The sequence below is a fragment of the Canis lupus genome, chromosome 22 (genome assembly GCF_003254725.2).
Source record: "Canis lupus dingo isolate Sandy chromosome 22, ASM325472v2, whole genome shotgun sequence".
NCBI lineage: Eukaryota > Metazoa > Chordata > Mammalia > Carnivora > Canidae > Canis > Canis lupus.
The window spans coordinates 9,132,574-9,147,503 of NC_064264.1; the positions used below are offsets into that span (position 1 = coordinate 9,132,574).

Sequence of the window (14,930 nt, forward strand, 5' to 3'; positions counted from 1 at the left end):
ACCCAAGTCCCATTTGAACCCCCAGGAGAAGGTCTCCATTTGGTTTTGTCTGTTAAACAAGTGAGATTAAGAGAGGGTGGGTGGGAGGTTGGGGTAACTGGGTGACGGACATTAAGGAGGGCACTTGATGGGATGAGTACCGGGGTATTATAATATATGTTGGCAAGTTGAATTTAAATAAAATATTTTTTAAAAAGAGGGTGACCCAGAATCTCCAAAGAGCAATAATCCAGGGATAGAACCAAAAACCAAAGCCCGACATATCAACTGAGGTCAATAGCTATCAAACCCGGAAGTCAGTAGGGAGTGGAGGAGGCATAGGGGTGCCAGCACAGTGGCTGCTGTGGAGGAGTGGCTGCTGGTGGAGCCCCTCCTCAGGGTTAAGAAGAGGATCAAGGGGCGGGGGGGCTCTGTCCAGCGTTCTGCCTTGACTCCGGGGAGAACGTTTTCCTCATTCTCATAATCTCCTTCTCTGCCCTACCAACAAAACCAAACCATGAACCATGGCTTTCTCGAACCCACAGCCCCACATGAGTCATCTCCACAAACTGCTTTTGAATCCAAGTGCTGGGAGGACGACCCCTTGAACAGCAGCGATGGCTCAATAGCAAGAAGACCCAGTAGAACATGATCCCCAGAATTGGGGTTCCTGTCGAGCAAGCACTCTGGGGAAGGTTCCGTGGGGAGACCGGCAGGGGCAAGTCAATCAGGCACCCAGGGTGTGAGGGTGTCCCCTTACAGCACCAGCAGGGCAGCACCTCATGGTGGGGGGAAGCAGGGCAAGGGAAGTAGTGGAGATGCAGTCAGAGAGGCCACAGACTTCCGGAGGCGGTGCCCAAGGCTGTCATTTCTTCTAGATGCAACGAGAAGCCATTGGAGGGTTTGAAGCAGGAGAAACACATGATCTGATTATAAATTTTTCCTCAACAGTCACACTGGCTCGTGTGTGTAAAGGGATTGGAAGGTGCATCAGAGACAGTGGTAGAGCAAGGAGCAATATTGCCATATTTCAGGTGACAGGTGAGGGTGGCAGGGATGTGAGCCATGGGGTAGAAATGGAGACAGGAGGAGGCCTCAAGATATACTTTGGGGATAGACCAACAGAACCTGCCTACACCTATGAATTCGGTGTAGAGGCTGAGAAACAAAGAAGAATTGAGGATGACGTCTAGGTTTCTGGCTTGAGCAACTGGGGAGATGATGGTGACATTTCCTAGGAAGAGAAGACTAAGATGAGATGGAGGTTCATTCGTTTGTGGTGGGAAATGAAGAGTTCCCCAATTTGAATGTGTAGAATTTGAACTTTCTGTGACACAGCCAAGTGAAGATGTCAAAAACGTGATCTGAGCACCTAAATAATTAAGTGCATTAATGAATTACACACCATTGAAAAATTCATGAGTCCATACCAATAATAAATTGATGAGGAAGGAGAGAGGGAAGCAGGGGCGCCTGATTGGCTCGGTTGGAAGAACATATGACTCTTGACCTTGGAGCCATGGTCCAAACAAAAACGTTTGGTTGGGTTTTTTTTTTTTTTCTCTTCAAGATTTTGTTTATATATTCATGAGAGACACAGAGAGAGAGGCTGAGACACAGGCAGAGGGAGAAGCAGGCTCCAAGCAGGGAGCCCGATGTGGGACTCGATCCCGGGATCCCGGGATCACACCCTGAGCCGAAGGCAGATGCTCAACCACTGAGCCACCCAGGTGCCCCTTCAGGTGGTGAGTTTAGGCCCTACCATGGGTGTAGAGATTACTCAAATAAATAGATGAACTTCTAAAAATGTAAAAAAAGGAAAGAGAGAAGGAAGGGAGGGATGGATGGGGGAGAAAGAGCTCTTACTTAGAGCGGCATGTCAAGAGTTGACAGGTCATCATGTCGGCAGCGCTGGAGTTAGAAAAGCATCATTTTCCAACCATCCCAGGAACGGATAGATCAGACAAGAAGCATCAATGGATGCTAAATCTAGAGGTAAATTCTGACGAGTGACAGGAGGTTTGCGCGGTTTTAAGGTGTCTCCCCACAAACCATGTGTTAGTTATGAGGAAAAGGAAAATAAAAGCAGTAACTGCATAGTGGGGAACTCAGCACCTTGACAAGGTGATCAAAATTTATTAACATCCCCAGTGAGAGACACTGTGTGCTTCCAGATGGGACACTCCGAGAAAAACACAAACTAACCCAGGTAGCGTGTCAACAGAGTATAAGTAACCTGGCCCCGATCAGGAGAAAACAGCAGGCCCTCCCAAAATGAGGAATATTCTATTTAACAAATTAGGAGGGGACTCTTCTCTTCAAAAATTCAAGGGGTCGTCCTCCCAGCACACCCTTTTTTTTGGGTGTGTGTCCAAACCACACACCCGGAGCTCCTGGAGATGCTGTGAGTTGCTCAATACCAAGCCACAGTCTTGAAGAGACCATGGAAAGATTCCAGATAAAATGAGGCCCACGGGACATGACAATCGAATGCTAAGTCTGGTCCTAGACCAAATCCTGCGCAGAAGGTGAAAAAAATGCCACAGAAGATATTTCTGGGTTAGCTGACAAGACTGAAATGGGATTGGTGGAGGTGAGCCAAGTGCCAGAGCCACGCGAAATTCCCTGAGGTTGATAACTGTGCTGCGTTATGCGAGAGAATACACTTCACCCCTAAAAATACCAAAGTGGTTTGGAGTAAAAGGCCATGATGTGTGTGTGTCACACACAAGTACATACATACAAATGGTGTCAATGTCCACGTGAGGTGAATGTGGCTACAGGTGTCTTAAGTGCTATTTTTATTTTTGCAATTTTTCTAAAAGTCTGAAATATCTTCAACTTAAGGGACTTTTTATTGCAACAGAGTCCAAGGCCTGGCCTTCCAAGGAGAGAACTGGACTAGAGGCCGAAATGCAGGAGCCTTCGGGACATAGATGGAGTTGAAAGTCCGAGGGGAGCCCCTGGGTGTCTCAGTCGGTTAAGCGTCTGTCTTTGGCTCAGGTCATGATCTCAGGGTCCTGGGATTGAGCCCCGAGTTGGGCTCCCTGTTCAGTGGGGAGCCAGCTTCTCCCGCTGCCCCTTCCCCTGCTTGTGCTCTCTCTCTCTCAAATAAACAAAATCTTTTAAAAAAGAAAAAATCTTAAGAACAGGTGAAGCTAATGGAGGAGACATCAAAGGTGAAGAGAAGGGGCCAGAACCACGTCTGGGGGACGCCGGTGTTCAGAAATCAGACAGAGAAAGCAGGGCCGGCCAAGATGACAGAGGGGGAGGTGGGTGGAGGGGAACCAGTGGGGTGAGGTGTCATGGAAACCAAAAGAAGACAGTGTTTCAAGAAGGAGTGACTAACTGGCAAATGTTGCTAAGAGGTTGCCCAAGATGTAGACGGAGATACGACCACGGAATTTAGCAAGATGGAGGTCACAGGAGGCCTTAACAAGAACAGCTCAGTGGGTTCACGGGGAAAGAGGCCAGACTGTAGGGTTCCCAGAGTTCACATAGGGCGAGGAAGTAGAGAGCACCAGAAACCCCTGCGGTCGGTTCCTTTCACTTCCTGCCTTAGAGGGGACAACTGTCATCTGTTTGGTCACCAAGGATCTGCACCTTCTGTGCTTGGGCCCACCCCACCCCCTGCCCCACCTTGTGAGGCGGAGCCCACATCTCACTACAGGAACCTGAAGGGCCAGACGCTGGCTTCTCCAGCTCCCTGACAGGTAGGCAGGGACATGGCCCGGGCTTTGTCACCTACTGGAAGAAGCTGGGAGAGCTCAGGAGTCCGGGCAACGGGCTGGGGTGGTCCTGGGGCAGGGCCTCCAGTTCCTAGAGACAGCAGGGTTTCTGTGTTGGGGTGCCCAGTGTTGTGGTGTTGGCTGTGGGCCCCTCAGCCGAGCAAGTGTTTCTTCGTCATATGGGTCCCATGGCTCCTGCCATGGGGTGCTATCCCTGGGGTGCAGCTTCCAAACCACACACCCGGAGCTCCTGGAGATGCTGTGAGTTGCTCAATACTTTGTTAACCAATCCTCTCCCTGCTTCATCACCCAGGGCTTGCAGCTATGAACCCTGACTGAAAGAGGATCTTGCCTTTTCTTGGCTAAAGAGGGAATTCCTTTAGGCCATCCTCCCAAATTCTGCCTCTCAAGGGCCTATCAAGTATCCGGTGTCCTTAGCCAATGGACAGCATGGCCAGAGCTTCCCAGGGGTCACACTCCTGAGGATGTCCCTCAGCCCCGACACCTGATGCCTCCATCTCTCCTTTTCAGATCTCAAGACACCGCCCACCTTTCTAACCATCACAGAGGCACCATGTCCTAACGTGGATATGTGTGCCGGCTCCTCCACTTTATCTTGGCTTTCTAGAAAACAAGCTCTAACCACCACCCCTTCTCCAGAGACTCTTTGGAGCCTGTGGTTTCCTAGCTGTTTTGCTGCTGAGTGTGGGAAAGGAGATAAGGGAAGTGCACAAAGCTGAAATACTTCCAGAAGCATCTCGTAGGTTTGTCTCTTATTAACACTTGAGTTGGCTGGTCCCTGACCAAAATTGGACTATGTCTGTCATCACCGTGGGCTGGAGCCGGATGAATTAGACCCTGTAGATCTAGGAAACCCCCAGGGGGTCTCCCCTACCACACTTGGCCCAGATCCCAAAGCAACCAAAAGGACCAGGATGGATTCCCAACCATGACACTGACAGATGCCAAAACCACGCACGAGAGCCACCTCCTCGGTCCACTGAGTGTCCACATTGTGGGACTTTTTCCCTCACATATGACTGTGTCTGAAAGCCTGACGCCTTCCCAGAAGCCGCCCCCCCACTGATTACATGTGTGGCCTCCGAGGGGTTCACAGCGACCGGGGGCTTGGAGGGGGTCAGCATGGACGGTGAGACACGCTGCGCTTGTCCTGCTCCCATGAGCACAAGATGGCCAGGTCATGCTCTTTTCCAAAGAGCTCTGTTGCCACATGCCTTATCCCCTGATGCGCCACAACTCGCTCTGGAGTGGGAAAGGGCCAAGATGGTATGACCCAGCTGGGAAGCGTGAGACCCGGAGAAGGCGAGAAGGCCTTCCAGGGTAGCAGAACCGTGCACCTGAGGGCTGCCGCGCCACATCAGCCCTGGATGGCACCGCCCAAGACTATACTTTCAGGGATCATTTCCATAGTTTGTTACTGGAGAAGTTTCTCTGAACGTGTTGATGGCACCACCCGCTGTGCTTGCCTTCTGGTGGGTAAAGGCTCCTATTTCCTCCCTTCTGTCTTCCCCTATCAGCCAGGAAATAAGGCATTTTTGTGGAAGTGCCTAGTCCTCTGGAGAGTCACCAAGGCAGGGGTATGAGCGCTGGAATCTGGACAAACCTAAGGAGGTTGTAGCTTTGCCCTCTAAGATGTCGCTTGTTCTCCAAACAAAATTTGTTTGTCATCTCCTGGGTCACTGATCTCCTTCTCCTGGTGGGAACTGGTCTACACCGAAGCTGGTGCATCTCCCCCCCACCCCCCACCAATGGAACTGCTCTAAAGGAGGCTAGACACAGGGTGGGGGTGGGGAAGTGGAATCATCGATGAGGCTAGAAAATACCGCCCACCCTGGGCTGTGGGAGATGTTGCCCAAGGCTAACTTCACCCGTCCTCCCTCCACATCCTTTCGTGGGGCTAAGGGTAAATGGAAATGCTCTGGCCTCATTGTTGATGGCTCCAAAAATTTCTCTTCCGTGTCCTTTTCCCAGCCACAAGCCATGGCATTGCAAGCTGTAAATCTTTGAGACTGTTCCCAACCCGTCGGTTTACAGTCAAGGTGACCTTTGCTCCAGACGCGTTACAAAGGTAGAAGACGTGTTCAGGGCTGCAACATGGAAAATTCGGTTGGGATTCATGCGTGGTGCTCCTTGGCCCGGCCAGAAGCCCAGCATGGGGCATAAAGGAGAAAAATGGCTGGAACCCCCTCCCCCCACAAGCTGACCCTGCAGTTCTGAATTCTCCCCACGACAAGCTTGGCCAAGTGTCCAAAATGGATGAGAAACAGATCAGTGGCCTTTGGGTGTTAGGGCCCAACTCTGACGTGCAAACTCCCTGAGAGATGCCCAAGCACCCTGATCTCAGTTTCTGGGGCTCTGGTGTCTTTGAGGGGACTCAAAAGCAGTGAGCTCCTAAGGGAAAGCTGAGCCTCATTTAAGCCATCTGGTAGACCTCTCACAACATCTTTTTAGCTGAAGAACACACAAGGCCCCCATTTCTTTCCACTTTGAAGTGGCTAAAGTTCATTCTGTGTCCACAATCCCTGTCTCTCTGTGGCCCAGGTTCTCCTCTCCCGCAGGGAGCAGATACTAGACTTGAGTAGAGTCTCCCGAGGTGGTGGTGGGAGATACCAAGTGAACCATGTCGGGCCGGGGTCTGTGCGAGTCATGCCCTGAAGGGGACACCGCAGGAACCACCGTCATCTGTGGAACCAGGAGGGGATGCCTGGATCACCTTTGGTGAGGGGGAGTGTTGGTAAGGTCCTGTCCTCAGAAAGGGGCCCCTGAAGCTTCATGGGTTTCTCTGTTGGGTCTTGTTACTCCCCAGATACAGACAGTTGCTCTCTCAGCCTACCGGCCGTCAACCCTCTTCTTCCTGCTGGTGAGGGGTGATCAAGTCCCTGGGGCCCTCTCCATCCAGCCACACCAGGCATCACAGTGACTTGTCCCCAATGCAGGGGACTTGTGCCCCCACTTGGCGGTCCCCCTCACCTACCTCAGTCTCCCTGTCCCATCCACAAGGTGGGAGAACAGGGAGGTGGACACACACACACACACACACATACACACACACACACACGCATAAACTGGGGGTGAGAGAGACAAAGAAGGAAAAGAACAATGAGCTAAACGTAACCTGGTTCCACATTGGGTTCCAGAACAGAAAGAGGATCCGAATGAGTAGACAGTCAAGTGTATTGACCCGGGGATCCCGTCTCAGCTGCCACACGGTATTGGGGTGTAAGTGTGAGACGGTAACACTAGGAGGAGAGGGGGGAAGGCTGTGCGGGAGCTGTGTGCACCATCCTGGCAAAGTTCCTATAAACCTACAGCTACTCCAGAGTAAAAAAAGAGTATTTTTCACAAAGGAAAATAAAATGGTGCCAGGCCCTGCCGGGTTGCTAGGCCGTACCCCTGCGCTGGTCCCCCCTAGCCCGGCTGCTTCCGAGCCCTCGGTCCCGGCCCCAGCCCTAAGATCAGTGGTCTCCGGAGGAAGCATTTAGAGAATATGGAAACTCAAAAGAGAATTTGGCACACAAAGTTCCTAGGGAGGCCCACCCTAGGGTGGGAGAAGGGGGGGTGAGGGTGAGAACCAACGAAGCCTCCCAAACTGCAGGATTCTCAAAGCCATCAGCAGGCTGGAGGTTAGAGAACTCTTCCAGGAGGGGCTCTAAGGGGTTCTCTACCCCTCCCCGCCCCGAAGTACTTAACAAGGGACCTGCCTGACCTTGGCCACCTGGTGGGCCAACTAGTCCCACCGTCTTGTGTCCCCCTGACACTGAGCTGCTGCTTCCCCGGCCCCGAGGCCCAGCTCCCACCTGAGCCCTGCCTTCCAGACCCAGCCACCCTGGTGCCTCAGCCGACACCTGGATCTACACCTGCTGCAAGAGCAGCCAGTCCTGAGCCCCGGCCCCCGGTCACTCTCACTACCCCGTCTCGGTGGGAAGGACATGGCCCTCCTTCTGTGGGTGACAAAACTGAGGCCCAGAGAAGTGACAATTGGCCCAGCGCACCACAGTCCGCTGATAAGACCGGGCCTTCCCTACCTGTGACTCTCGGTGGACACCTGCTCCTGGCAGAAGGCCCTGCCCAGGGCTTGGAGCTGGCCCTGGCTCGCCCCTGCCATCTGCCAGCCCCACGCCCCAGGCTCCCTGTAACTGTGGTTCTGCCCACGGCCAGCTGGCCCCCGCCTTGCCCTGCCTGCTTCCACACCCCTGGGGCCAGATCTGCTGTCCCAAGGGTCCCAGCCCCACTGGCCGGGCCCCCTGGCTGCAGTTACCCTTCTCTTCCCCAAACCGGGTGATGACCAGAGAGGGGACCAGGGGCAGAGGGAAGGGGGAGGCCCAGAAAGCAGGGAACCTCACCGCCAGGCACCTGCCATGGGTGCAGGGGACAGTGAAGGGAGGGTGAGAACCCAGGCCTCAGGGCACTGCACCCGGACGCAGCACTTTCCCAATCTGCTGCTTTCCTTCCAGCGACCCAGCTGCCAGCTAGGTGACAGGACAGGACCCTGCCTCGCAGATGATTTTAAAGCTCAGGGAGCTGGTGGGTGCGGGCCTGGTGCGACACTCCACAATCTGAGCCAGTGGCACTGTTCCTGTGGAACTCTTGAAACGCTTTTATGCTCCATATGTTTACTTTGCAGAGGGAGGCACGATGCAAAGGCACTGACCTTGCACCGGTACTTCCTCGGAATTGCCTTAAAATTGGGATATTTTCCCTTTCCATTCGCAACCGGTCCCAGGATGATAAGGCAAATGATAAGCCAACGATAAGCTTTTCTCAGGAAAGAGCGGTCGCTTTGGGCTGCTGAACAGAGGAAATCTTATCACTCAAAAGTCATGATTCCTGGTTCCCAAGGGATCTCTTTTCAAGTCTGAGTGGTAACACATTAAACGGTAGGAGAAAAATGCATGCTGCACACCCTACACCAGAAGCCCGACATCACTGGACAAACAGGGAAAAGATTTTCTTTTTTAGTTTCTTTACGTATTGAACATTAAATTCTAGGCCTGCCGCAACTGTGGGGGGCAGCTGGGGGCGGCTGCTAGGAGTGAACACTTGGGTGAGACGACCTCAGGGCGGCCCCCCTCACTGCATCCGGTGAGGGGGGGGAGAGGGGGCACCTCAGGCTGGGGACAGCAAGTGGCAGGTGCTTAGGGTTGTCTGCGTTCACGAGGCACCTGCAGGCCTCGGCGCCCCAACTGCTCATGCACAGTCATCCATGCCCTGAGCGTTCCCCGAACTCCTCTCTTGTCCCCCTCCGTCACAGCCCCCTGCCTGAGCTTTCCATAGCATCCGTCACTCGCTAAAGCTCTCTGGTTGGGATCCCTGGGTGGCCCAGGGGTTTAGTGCCACCTTCGGCCCAGGGCGTGATCCTGGAGTCCAGGGATCGAGTCCCACATCGGGCTCCCTGTATGGAGCCTGCTTCTCCCTCTGCCTGTGTCTCTGCCTCTCTCTCTCTCTGTCTGTCTCTCATGAATAAATAAATAAATAAATAAATAAATAAATAAATAAATAATCTTTAAAAAAAATAAAGCTCTCTTGTTCATGAGACACACAGAGAGAGAGGCAGAGACATAGGCGGAGGGAGGAGCAGGGGAGCCCGATGCAGGATTGGATCCCAGGACCCCAGGATCACACCCTGAGCCCAAGGCAGACGCTCAACCACTGAGCCGCCCAGGTGTCCCCCTCTCTCAAGTTATTTTGTCACCTATTGGTGGTGGGGAGTTTTTCCCTCCGTCTGCACTAGAATGGAAGCCCCAGAGGGCAGGGGCTTTGTTCCGCTCGGTGCTGACTCTCCAGACCCTAGAACAAGGCCAGAGCAAGACACGTACCGTGTGCACATTAATGTCATCGTCATTGTCTTCCAGCATCACCGAGAGGCAGGCGTGGCCAGACAGCTTGAGTTCAAACCCTGGCTCTGCTGCTAACGAGCTGCGTGCTAGGTAAGTTACTTAACCCTCCTGTGCCTCAGTTTCCCCAGGGTAACGTGGGAGTGTAATAATGGGTCCACCCCCTTCCCACCTATTGAGTCAATATGTGCGAGACACTTTGGAAGGCCTCTAGCCTATGAACGCCTAATGAGCACTAGTTCTAATAATTTAGAGCTAGCCCCGGGGCCAAACTGTCTGCAAACCCCATCCTCACTCCCACGTGCGGGTCTGCCCTCTTCTCACTGCCAGCCCCGGTTTGACTGAGGTCCCTGACGTCCTTAGGGTTCCCAGCCTCCGAGAGCCTCCTGCCACACACCCACAAGGAGTGCCCTCTGGGGCCATGCGCCGGGCTCCAGATTGAGCCCCCAACTCCAATCCCCTCTCATCACCCCTCCACAGTATGGCTTCCATCCCATTCCCAGGGACTCAAGCAACTGATTACCCAAATGTCAAAATATTTGAGCGAACCTGCCATGGCCCCTGGAAGGCCTAGCCTCATGTCCTCCAGAACTCCTGCCCGTTGGGGACCTCTCCACAATGACCATGGTCATCCCCCATGGCCTCAAAGGGGAGGGCCCAAGTGCAGGCACAGGGCACCCCATTTCCCCACAGGACAGCCCAGGGCAGGTTGCAACATTTAGCAACCCTCCCAAGGCTCATGGCTGATCAGCACGTCAGGTCCTGGGTGCCGCCCTCGTGACACGACCTCGGCTGTGTAGAGAAGGAAGGATTCCCTTCAGCCCTCTGAGAGTGGCGCGAAGACTTCAACTGACGTAAGACAGACCAACAGGAGAAAAGGGTACACAGTTTAGCTGACATTTTTACTTGTCCATGCAAGTCTTCAAATGGAAAATAAAGACCTGTAGAAGCCACTGGGCCCCAAAGCTGAGTCACCATTTTAGACAAAGAATGACCAATGGTGGGGGTGTGGTGAGACAAGGAGCCTTGGGGTGGCGGAGACCAGAAAGAGCGTGGGGGACACCAACGACAGATCACAGTTATTTTAGGGGGTTGGTTTGTACGGAACCTTCCCCCATGCTAAGAATGTTCTCTTCCTGGTACAGGGAAGGCATCTCTCTCAGGGAATTTCACCACCTGCTTTTAGGTAGAAAAGGGGAAGTCGGGAAGCTCCTCCACCATCTGCCATTCCTCAAGTGCCTTCAGCTCAAAATAGACCATATACTAAAGCTGCATGTTGCAAGGGAGGGGGTGGGGGGCTCTTCTGATCCCCTTCAGCTGGAACACCCCTTCTTCTGTCCTTCTCCTGGCTGCGTCCACTCATAGTCCCTGTCGTCCAATCTCTGTGGACATCCACTTCCCTCCAGGAAGTCTTCCTTGATAGAACAAGCCAGAATTCCTAAAAAAAAACCTAAAATCTATTTCAATGTCAATGCTCAGATGATGTGTTACTTGCTTTGGGTTAAAAAAACTCAGCTGTTGGGGCATCTGAGTGCCACAGTCCGCCGAGTGTCCGACCCTTGATTTTGGCTCAGAACGTGATGTCATGGGTTGTGAGGTGGAGCCCCACGCCGGGCCCCACGCTCAGCATGGAGTCTGCTTAGGAGTCTCCCTCTCCCTCTTCTTCCGCCCCTCCGCCCGTGCGGGCACATGCGCAAGCTCTCTCTTTTTCAAATAAATAAATAAATCTTAAAAAAAAAAAAAATCCCACCCACTGATGTGTATTGTTGGGAAAAAGACTTCTGTGAAACATGAAAAAGCAAGAGATTTAGTGGAAAAACAAGAAGGTCTTCCTCTCTATCGTCCTTTCTGTGGCTCCTAGGCTCTGCCCCCAGACTTTTCTCCACAGCCAGCGGCTGCCCGGAGGGACTTTCAGGAGGTGAAAATAATCTGCAGTATATGTTATATATATTTTTTATTTTAATGGACAATTTTAACTCAATGTTAACTTTATTTTAATTAAGTATTAAATAAATGTCAAGTAACTGGACAAATGTTCAATAAAAATGTTCATTCTTGAAAAGATTAAGACATGATAAAGACTTTAAGGAAATTTTATTTGTACTCCTCTCTCTTCCTTCACCATCTTGGCTCACCGTGATTTCTGGTTCCTCCTGGGACAGTGGGTGGAGGATGGGGTGGAGGGAGAAGTGAGGCATTAGAAGAAAGCAAGCTCCTCCTTGGCAGTTATGGCCATAGATTGGCTTGGGTCTCTCGGAGACGAAAAGGTGTTGGAAGTTGAGGCTTTCTGTCATGGGGCAAGAGTGGGTTCTTACTAGATTCCCCGCGCCCCAACTAGCGGGGGCACTCTCTTGCGGTCCCCTTGACAAGAACACCTGCATCTATCATCTGGTTGGTCTGTTACTCCTCTCTGCAAAGGCCTTTTTATGGTGGCCCTCTCAGGGACAGGACCCAAGAAAAGAGGCAAAAAGGAAAGGAGGTTGAAGCACTGAGCCAGCTGGAGAAAAATGCCACCTCTGAGTGAGTAAACAGTGAGCTGTAAGGCCCTAACATGAGAGCTGACATGTCTGAGGAGCAGCAAGGAAGCCCATTTGGCTGGAGCACAGTGAGTAAGAGCAGTGGGAAGAGATGAGGACAGAGAATAGTAGGGACTGGTGCTCATGGGGCCCGCAGGCCAGGTCATGGGCTTTACTCTGTGTGGGGTGGATGGGAAGCCAAGGGAGAGTGACGTGATCTGAATTTAACTTTAAGAGGGTGAGTCAGCCACTGTGTATGGAGGATGGATCGGGGGGGGGGGGGGGCTGAATGATGGAGATTAACTAGGAGGCCTTGCAATAATCCAGGGGAGAACCAATGGTGGCTCCGATGAGTGTTGGAGGTAGTGAGAGGTGGATGCCGTATCCGTAGGAGGTAGTCAACAGAGTCCTCGACAGATTGGATCAGCAGTGTGAAAAAAAAAAAGAGAGAGAGAGAAAAGAATCAAAGCTGACTCCAGAGTTTTGGGGCCTGAACAAATACGTGGGAGGACGGTGTATGCCTGAGGAAGACTGCATATTGATGATAAGGATGGAATCAGGAGATCGTTTAGATATGTTAATTTTGAGATGTTAGATTACCAGTTGGCAAAGTCAAGCAGGCAGTTGGATGCACGAGTTGGGGGTTCAGGGAGAAAATGAGGTTGGAGTCATCGGCATGTAGATGTCATTTAAAGTCATGAGACTGGGTTGATCCAAAGGCAGGGAAGGTGAATAAAGAGGAGAGGAGGTCCAAGAACTAAGCCTTGGGGCCTCCAACCTTAAGATGGGGAGACACAGAAACTGCAAAGACACTGAGCAAAGCAACCAGTAGGCTGGAGAACTAGCAGTACTTCAGAAGCCAATACGAAGCAAATCATTAAGAATGACCAACTGTAGGGACACCTGGGTGGCTCAGCGGTTAAGCACCTGCCTTCAGCTCAGGGCGTGATCCTGGAGACCCGGGATCGAGTCCCCCATCGGGCTCCCTGCATGGAGCCTGTTTCTCCCTCTACCTGTGTCTCTGCCTCTCTGTGTGTGTCTCTCATGAATAAATAAATAAAATCTTAAAAAAAAAAAAAAGAATGGCCAACTGCGTCAAGTGTGGCAGAGGTCAAGGAGATACACTGACCGTTGGCAACAGGGGGTCACTGGTGACCTTGACAATGGCCTTTTGGGCAGAGTGAAGACTGATTGTGGCCAAAAGAGAATGGGAGGACAAGAAGCAGAGGCAGTGAGACGCATCTTTTGAGGACTTTGCTATCAAGGAGAGAACAGAAGTAGTAGCTGAGGGAGATGTGAAGTCAGTGGAGGTTTGGGGGCTTGTTTTGTCCTTAAGACAGGAGACATTGGAGCCTGTTTGTCTGATAACTGAAGTGATGCAGGGGAGAGAGAAGAGAACTGCCAGAGTGGTGCTGAGGTGGACAGGGAAGGATTAAATCTGGAGGCTATCAAAAAAGAGTTCATCCCAGACCATGGTTTAATTATGGGCAGTGTAAATGGGCGCCAATACAGGCTGGATGGTGGGGGAAGCATGTAGAAATATGGACTGAGATCATCAGCAGAGAGTGAAGAGGGAGAAGGAGGTTGGAGAAAAGAGGAGAAGGTGTGAAATAGTTTGGGAAAATGGGGGTAGGTTGCAAAGCAAAAACAAGAGCCCGCTTGAGGTCACTAGTTATGGAGTTCAGTGAAACCAGCTTGGTTGTTTCTCCAGCCAATTCAGCGACCCCAGAGCACGCCTGGACTAGAAAGACTTCAAATAATTAAGACAAAACAGGGTTTAAAAAAAATTTTTTTTTGTTTTTTTTGCATCTTTTGCAAAGATGTTTAAAGTATCCTCAAAGTATAGTGGGAAAAGCAAAACAGGAACTCTCACGTGTATCTGGTAAGAGTGTAAACTGGTGAAATTAATTAATTTAATTAATTCAGAAATTCATTCCCGAGTCTTAAAAATATTCATTTTGCACTTGTAGGGCTCTATTCTAAGAAGATCATGAAAGCTAAGAAAAGCTACATACAAATAGGTGTGTGGGTATTACTTACACTTGTGAAAAACTGGAAATTACCAAATTACTAATATGAGGGGATTGGTAGCAAAAATGACAAGATAACTATCGATGAGGCAGTAGTGCTTATTGAAACTGATGTTTACAAAGTCTTTCACGACATGAAAAAAATCCTTAAGATATCAAGTTATAAAAAAAAAGATATCAAGTTATACACTAAAAGTAAGCAGGATCAAATATAGTTTTTAAAGGCATTTATTTGAGAGAGAGAGACCCCACATGTGTGGGGCTCTGGGGGAGGGAGAGGGAGAGAAAGAATCTTAAGCAGACTCTGCTGAGCAAGGAGCCTGACCTTAGGGCTCCATTTCATGACCCTGAGATCGTGACCTGAGCCAAAATCAAGAGTCAGACACTTAACTGAGTAGCCCAAGTGCCCCAGGATAAAAGACATTTTTAAAAGCCACAGAAAATGTAACTGGAGGGTATGATGCTGAGTGAAATAAGTCAATCGGAGAAGGACAAACATTATATGGTCTCATTCATTTGGGGAATATAAAAATATAAAAGGGAATAAAGGGGAAAGGAGAAAAAAATGAGTGGGAAATATCAGAAAGGGAGAGAGAACATGAGAGACTCCTAACTCTGGGAAACGAACTAGGGGTGGTGGAAGGGGAGGAGGGGCGGGGGGGTGGGGGTGACTGGGTGACGGGCACTGAGGGGGGCACTTGACGGGATGAGCACTGGGTGTTATTCTATATCTTGGCAAATTGAACATCAATAAAAAATAAATTTATATAAAAAAAATAAAGCCACAGAAAGGGAAAAAAAAAGCCACAAAAAGGGGATCCT

General features: G+C 51.0%; 1 long non-coding RNA gene and 1 pseudogene across 2 annotated transcripts; both read left to right on the top strand.

Annotated features, from left to right (window-relative positions):
• Positions 1 to 3,559: 3,559 nt before the first annotated feature.
• LOC112678748 (uncharacterized) lies at positions 3,560 to 14,509 on the top strand. Of its 2 annotated transcripts, XR_004808093.2 has the most exons (5): positions 3,560 to 3,692; positions 4,021 to 5,200; positions 5,700 to 5,796; positions 9,581 to 9,655; positions 10,298 to 14,509. It is a non-coding gene; the product is annotated as an uncharacterized LOC112678748 (long non-coding RNA). The 2 variants fall into 2 exon arrangements; XR_003147807.3 differs by lacking the exon at positions 5,700 to 5,796.
• LOC112678975 (small nucleolar RNA U3) lies at positions 5,108 to 5,205 on the top strand (annotated as a pseudogene).
• Positions 14,510 to 14,930: the final 421 nt, after the last annotated feature.